The sequence below is a fragment of the Atractosteus spatula genome, chromosome 1 (assembly GCF_055471065.1).
Source record: "Atractosteus spatula isolate fAtrSpa1 chromosome 1, fAtrSpa1.hap1, whole genome shotgun sequence".
In the NCBI taxonomy this organism is placed as follows: Eukaryota; Metazoa; Chordata; class Actinopteri; order Semionotiformes; family Lepisosteidae; genus Atractosteus; species Atractosteus spatula.
Genome location: NC_142706.1, coordinates 60,233,454 through 60,240,159, shown reverse-complemented (window position 1 = coordinate 60,240,159; position 6,706 = coordinate 60,233,454). Strand labels below are relative to the sequence as shown.

General features: G+C 52.4%; 1 non-coding gene across 1 annotated transcript; it reads right to left on the bottom strand.

Annotated features, from left to right (window-relative positions):
* Positions 1-2,192: 2,192 nt before the first annotated feature.
* Positions 2,193-2,285, bottom strand: trnar-ucu (transfer RNA arginine (anticodon UCU)). The gene is made up of 2 exons: positions 2,249-2,285; positions 2,193-2,228 (listed from the first exon to the last, which is right to left on the bottom strand). It is a non-coding gene; the product is annotated as a tRNA-Arg (tRNA).
* Positions 2,286-6,706: the final 4,421 nt, after the last annotated feature.

Genomic DNA, 6,706 nt, shown 5'->3' with positions numbered 1-6,706 from the left:
CGGGCGCAGGAGGGAGAAGGTCTCCGCTAATGAGGCACTCGGTGCTTCCGAGAGGGTCGGTCCAGAGAGCAGCGGGGGGGGGGCTGGGATAAAGGCTGCTTGCCATTTTCGAAGAGGAACCAGAAACAGTAGGTGCCTGGAATTTAATAAAGGCAGCGGGCCGGAGTCTAGCGGGGCAGTAAAGACGCCCCGGCGCTTCACCCTGTCGTTTCCTGTCGCTGCCTCTGCTCCCTCGCGCAGATAGGAAACAGATGAGGGGGAGCGGGGCCCGCCTGCCCTCCCCGCCACGCGCGGTTGCCAGGACAACACATCTGCCTCGCGTTACAGCTGGCAGTGCGGCTTCTGCTCGGACACTTAGTGCTGACGAGAGCTTTATGTTTCCGAGAGTAGAGCATACCGGGGCCAATTCCTGCCTCATTTCCACTGTGCTCCTCGTGGGTTTGCTGCATTTTAATACTATAATTTACTCTGCTTTAGCGTGCCTTCATAGAGACTGTCAACACTGCAAGTGTCTCTGGGTTAAAGCATCACCGTTCCTTCACACTGGTCTACTACACATAAGCCTGCTTTTGCTACTGAACACCAGAATAAACGTCTCATGAGGACTGTTAACGTCTTCGTACAGTTCAGATGCCCTTAAATAAGCGTTTAATTAAAGGTATGCTGTGCTCTGAGTAATATCCCGTTTAACATTTCCGGTTGTTTTTGACATTGGAGCTGTTTCCCTTGTGCAAGGAAAAGATATCCCGAAGCGCAGGAACTGAAGATTTAGACACAGACCCACATCACGCAGCTCGAACACGCAGCTCGACAGAGTCCTGAAAACCGGCTGGCGACGAACCCCGCTCCCCAGAGGGCGAATCTGGAAACAACTCGTGCGCTTTATTTCGTTTTTGGACGTGTACTATAGTACGCCCAGGCGGCTCGGGGAACGAGTTTGTTCTTCCAGCTCTCCGTGTTCGAATCGCCCATTCTAGTTCGGGGTTCGGGGGGCGCCGCAGCCTATCCCGGCGTGAAGCAGGCGCAGGGTCCACCCTGAGCAGGACTTCAGTCCACAGCAGGGCACAGACACGCACACTCACACCGGGGCCAATTGTCCCAGGAGCCAGTTAACCCACCAGCGTGTCTTTGGACTGCGGGATGAAGCCGGGGCACCTGGAAGAAACCCACGCGAACTCAGGGGGAACATGCAAACTCCACACAGACAGCACCCCCGGTCCGGTGCGGAAGCGAACCCAGGGGCCCCAGCGCTGCGGGGCAGCACTGCCCACCAATGCGCCACCGTGCCACCTACAACACAGTTTTAAAAATGAATTTGAAAAGCGTGTGATACAGTTACTAACGGCACCAGCCCGTTTGAATAATCTGAGATGCTCGTGTTTCACACACTACCGCAATTGACACCAGCAGGTGTTGAGAACACGAGATGTTTGTGTAACACAGCCCTTACACCACGTACACGAGGAGACCGCGTTTTGGCCCTGACCGAACAGGCGCTGTTGGCGAGCCGGTGATTTAAGCAGCGCAGCGGGGTCTGTCAGTGCGAGTACCCGCCTGTCAGTCATCCGCCCCGGCGGTCTGTGGAGCCGGGTGCGTGTTCTCCCCTGGTGTGACCGGATTAGCGGCTCCGCTCTACAGGAGGCGGAATCGAAACTCTACCCCGGGGTTTAGCGTGCTTTTTAAAGTGCGGGGCGCCAGGAAGTCGCCCCTCGTAAAACAGAGAAACAGTGTCCGAGGCGCTCCGCTGCGGCTGCCCGAGTCTGGGGAGCTGTCACGCAGGACTGGGGGGGGTGGAAGCGTGAGGGGATCGCTGGGGGTACCCCGGTAGTGTGTGAGTGGGTTGGGGGAGGAGGAGGAGAACTTTAGCAGCTCCCTCAAATTTGGAGTGTCTTAATAATAATAATGTAATTATGTTTCTTTATTAGTCCTATACAATTTCTTGCATTAGGAATTCGTCTTTTCGCATACCCCAGCTTTTCTCCATGAGACACAGACACACAGACAGGGAGAGAAGCCTGGGGTCAGAGCGCAGGGTCAGCCATTGTACAGCCCCCCTGGAGCAGCTGGGGTTAAGGGCCTTGCTCAGGGGCCCAACGGAGTAGGATTCCCCTGCTGGTCGTGGGATACGAACCAGCAACCTTCCAGCCACAGGCACAGACCCTTAGCCACAGAGCCACCACTCCGCCAAAATGCGACTCTGGTGGGACTCGAACCCACAACCTTTGAATCACCTCTCATAGTGCTTGACTAGAAGTCCAATGCGCTATCCATTGCGCCACAGAGCCGGCTGCAGAGCTTCCGAAGCTGATCGGAACTCTGCGTGTTTTGAGCGTAATCGAATTAGTTCGCTCAACTAATTGATTTCCAGATTCCCTTATCCACCCCCCACCCCCCCAAAAAAACTTAAAACAACAACGGAACTCGTGGTTGTGTTGCTGTTCTGCGTCTTTGTCCCGGGAGCAGAGTGCCCCGTTAGTTGTTGTGGGGCAGCACGTGTGTGTAACCTCACAGCACAGCCTCTCCGGAGCTAATGGCACCCCGAGCTGTACTTGGTTTGTACGCGTAGTTTAGACACAAAAAAAATAAAATAAATAATTGGGGTTATAAATTTGGAAGCGGTGTTCCTCGGAGCACTTTACTTAACCCCGGTGTTGTAAATAAAGACCACCGTAATTGCATTCCAGTTTTGGACTGTACGACTCCGGCGGACTAATTGGTGTCTGAGTGAAACAGATCGGTTTCTCCCTAGAGTAGCGCCTCCGTTCGGCGAGGCCCGCACCGAGAGAGCGAAGGCGGCGTTTCACCGCCGAGACCAGTGCGGTAGGGCTCCCGCACCTACCGCGCTTCCGTGTGTCCTACTGTTAATTAAACCAAGGAGCACAAAGCCTTCAAAGGATTCATTAGAAGGATATGGCATAAATCTCGTTGGTTTCGAGCCGATACTGCAACAGCGTGCGGTTTAAAAATCCACCGAGAAAAGACTACAGCAAACCTAGCTCTGGGAAACATAATAATAAAGAAATATGTTGTTTATTCACTCTCCTCCACGGATTCCCAGCCACTGAAGTACACAGGTATTACTTTCATATGAGCATCACGTCTTCTCTACGCGTCAGTTGTTCCTCTCTTTCCCCGCCTCCCCTCGGCCGATCCGCTGCTCATTTCTCCCCCCCCCACAAGGCGTCTCGCCACCCCCTCCAGGCAGATACACGGAGGAAGAGGAGCGAAGCAGAAACGGAGGGGAGGCGATATCGTGTCCGTCAAGCATGGAATCTCATTGTCTGCGGCGCGTGGGAGAAGCCAGGCAATTCCGAATCGGCCGCGAGCCGCACATCCCCTCGCGCAAGACGACAAAGCAGGTCCGAGGGCCACGTGACCTCCCGGTTCTGCTCTCCTCTTAACTTTTCTGTTTTTCGTGTGTGACTTGGTCTGCTTGGCCGCAGTGCTGTGGCTCCATGAAAAAAACGGCGCCTGGCCCTTTAAGATCCCCCGTACAGGATTCACAGCTCAGGCCTAGACACGAAGAGGCGAGACCCGCAGCTCAGAGTCCCGAATTTGCAACCAGTGGAGTAACTCGGAAAAGGCCTGGCCGTCTTCAACGAGGAGCAATTTGTGACGATGAGCTCGCGATGTGGTCGTGATAAAGCCCTCATCGATCGGGCGCGCTAAGGGTTGCATGAACAGTACAGCTCCTACATACAGCAGGTGTTCTGCACCAGCCCCAGTACACAGCATGTCAGAGAGGGGACTGAGAGATACTGTAGCTCTACCAGTTGAATCAAAGGAGGAGTTTAGAGGGGCCAGACTGCACCAGTTTAGCCAGGACACAAGAGTTAACAGCCCCAGAGCAGCCATCTCCTACAGCACAGCGTCCTCAGTCACCATACTGGGGCACTGGTTTGGAATTCTGGTCCAGAGGGAGGAGCACCCCCTGCTGTCCCACCAGCAGTACTTACAGCAGCAAAATGGTTTTCCTTAGAGATATCCCATCCCACTACTGACCAGTGCAGTGCTTAGATCTGAGATCCTGTTACATCTGGTAAAAATACTTTTAACACAGAGCCCATAATCAAAACTAGCATGGAAATTGTCTGTACAAGCAGTTACCAAATCTCCTGACAACACAGAGGCCTGCTGAAACAAGAGCTGAGCTCAGAGAAGAGCCCCTCAGCCAGCTGGTCCTGAAGCTCACTGACAGCAGCCAGCCTCAGGACAGCACTGCTAGAGCAACACCCATCAGAGTGAACAGATCACACAGCAAGATCTCACCCACAACACAACACACTGAACAACACTATCTCACCCACTGCGACACACACAGACACAACACACACTGAGCAACACTGTCTCACACACTGGGACACAACACACACTGAGCAACACTGTCTCACACACACAACACAACACGCACTGAACAACACTGTCTCACACACAACACATACTGAACAACACCATCTCACCCACTGGGACACACACAGACACAACACACACTGAGCAACACCATCTCACCCACCGGGACACACACACAAAACACAACACACACTGAACAACAGTATCTCACCCACTGGGACACACACACAACACAACACACACTGAGCAACACTGTCTCACACACAACACAACACACACTGAACAACACTGTCTCACTCACTGGGACACACACAGGCACAACACACACTGAACAACACTATTTCACCCACTTGGACACACACAGACGCAACACACACTGAACAACACCATCTCACCCACTGGAACACACACAGACACAACACACACTGAGCAACACTGTCTCACACACTGGGACACACACACAACACAACACACACTGAGCAACACTGTCTCACCCACTGGGACACACACACACAACACAACACACACTGAGCAACACTTTCACCCAATGGGACACACACAACACAACACACTGGGTTGAGGGACAACACAGCACGCTAAGCAAAGAGAAACAGATTCTGATGAACTACAGGCTCAGTGACCACAGCCTGGACATAGAAACTGGACACAGACAGACCTGGCTGTCCAGAGAAGACAGGCTCAGTGACCACAGCCTGGACATAGAAACTGGACACAGACAGACCTGGCTGTACAGAGAGGACAGGCTCAGTGACCACAGCCTGGACATAGAAACTGGACACAGACAGACCTGGCTGTACAGAGAGGACAGGCTTAGTGACCACAGCCTGGACAGAGAAACTGGACACAGGCAGACCTGACTGTACAGAGAGGACAGGCTCAGTGACCACAGCCTGGACATAGAAACTGGACACAGACAGACCTGGCTGTACAGAGAGGACAGGCTTAGTGACCACAGCCTGGACAGAGAAACTGGACACAGGCAGACCTGACTGTACAGAGAGGACAGGCTCAGTGACCACAGCCTGGACATAGACACTGGACACAGACAGACCTGGCTGTACAGAGAGGACAGGCTCAGTGACCACAGCCTGGACATAGAAACTGGACACAGACAGACCTGGCTGCCCAGAGAGGACAGCCTGTGCCCCCACTGACAGTGGGGAGAAACAGAGACAGAGATGCACTTTCTACTGCACTGTGATAAATACTATGGGATTAGAAAAACATTCTTCCCCAAAATAACAAATATGAAAACCGAATACTAAAATTCTATAAAATATTCACCTGCAGAAGGCTCCACAGCCGAAACGTTGTGTTTCCTTTCTCTTCTTTTCAGCATGGAATAAACCCGTTACCTGTTCCTTTACTATAAAATGCAACCTGCCTTGACCACATTGCTCTGCCTGACTGAGCCCAGCTTTCCATTTTCTGAACATCCTAATTACAGCTCAGTTTCTTAACTGCTCCATGGAAGAACTCATGGGTTAACTGGAAATATGAGATTTGGAAAGATTACACGCAGTAGTTTAAGGAAACCTAACCCTCCAACACATCGAAATACTGAGAACAATCAAAGGGATCAAATTAATCATGGTAATTAGTCCATCCCACAACTCCAGACATGCAGGGTCTGCAGCGTGTCCAGTCCTGGTCCTGGGGGGGTCAGTGTGTCCAGTCCTGGTCCTGGGGGGGTCAGTGTGTCTGCAGGGTGTCCAGTCCTGATCCTGGGGGGTCAGTGTGTCTGCAGGGTGTCCAGTCCCGGTCCTAAGGGGTCAGTGTGCCTGCAGGGTGTCCAGTCCTGGTCCTGGGGGGGTCAGTGTGTCTGCGGGGTGTCCAGTCCTGGTCCTGGGGGGGTCAGTGTGTCTGCAGGGTGTCCAGTCCTGATCCTGGGGGGGGGGGGGTCATTGTGTCTCCAGGGTGTGCAGTCCTTGTCCTGGGGTGTCAGGCACTTTGGGACCAGGATTGGTGACCTCTGAATTAAGGATTTAAATGTGTTCCCTGAACTCTACAAGGAATAAGACCAAGATGTAAAATGTGTGAGTTCAGGGTTTTAAATTATTCCTTGCTGGAGTGTAATTTCAGATTAAATATGCATAATTATAAATATGTGTGTGTGTGAAGTGTTGTGTTATTTATAAAGAGAACAAAGGAAATTCTACAGGCACTTCTTTACACAGAGGGTGGTGGGAGTGTGGAACAAGCTGCCCAGCCATGCTGTTGAAGCCGATACTTTGCCTTCCGTCCAGAAACAGCTGGATGAGATCCTGGGGTCAATTGACTTCCTAACTACCACACGGGTTACACGGGACTTGAATATTATGCAATGAAAATAATG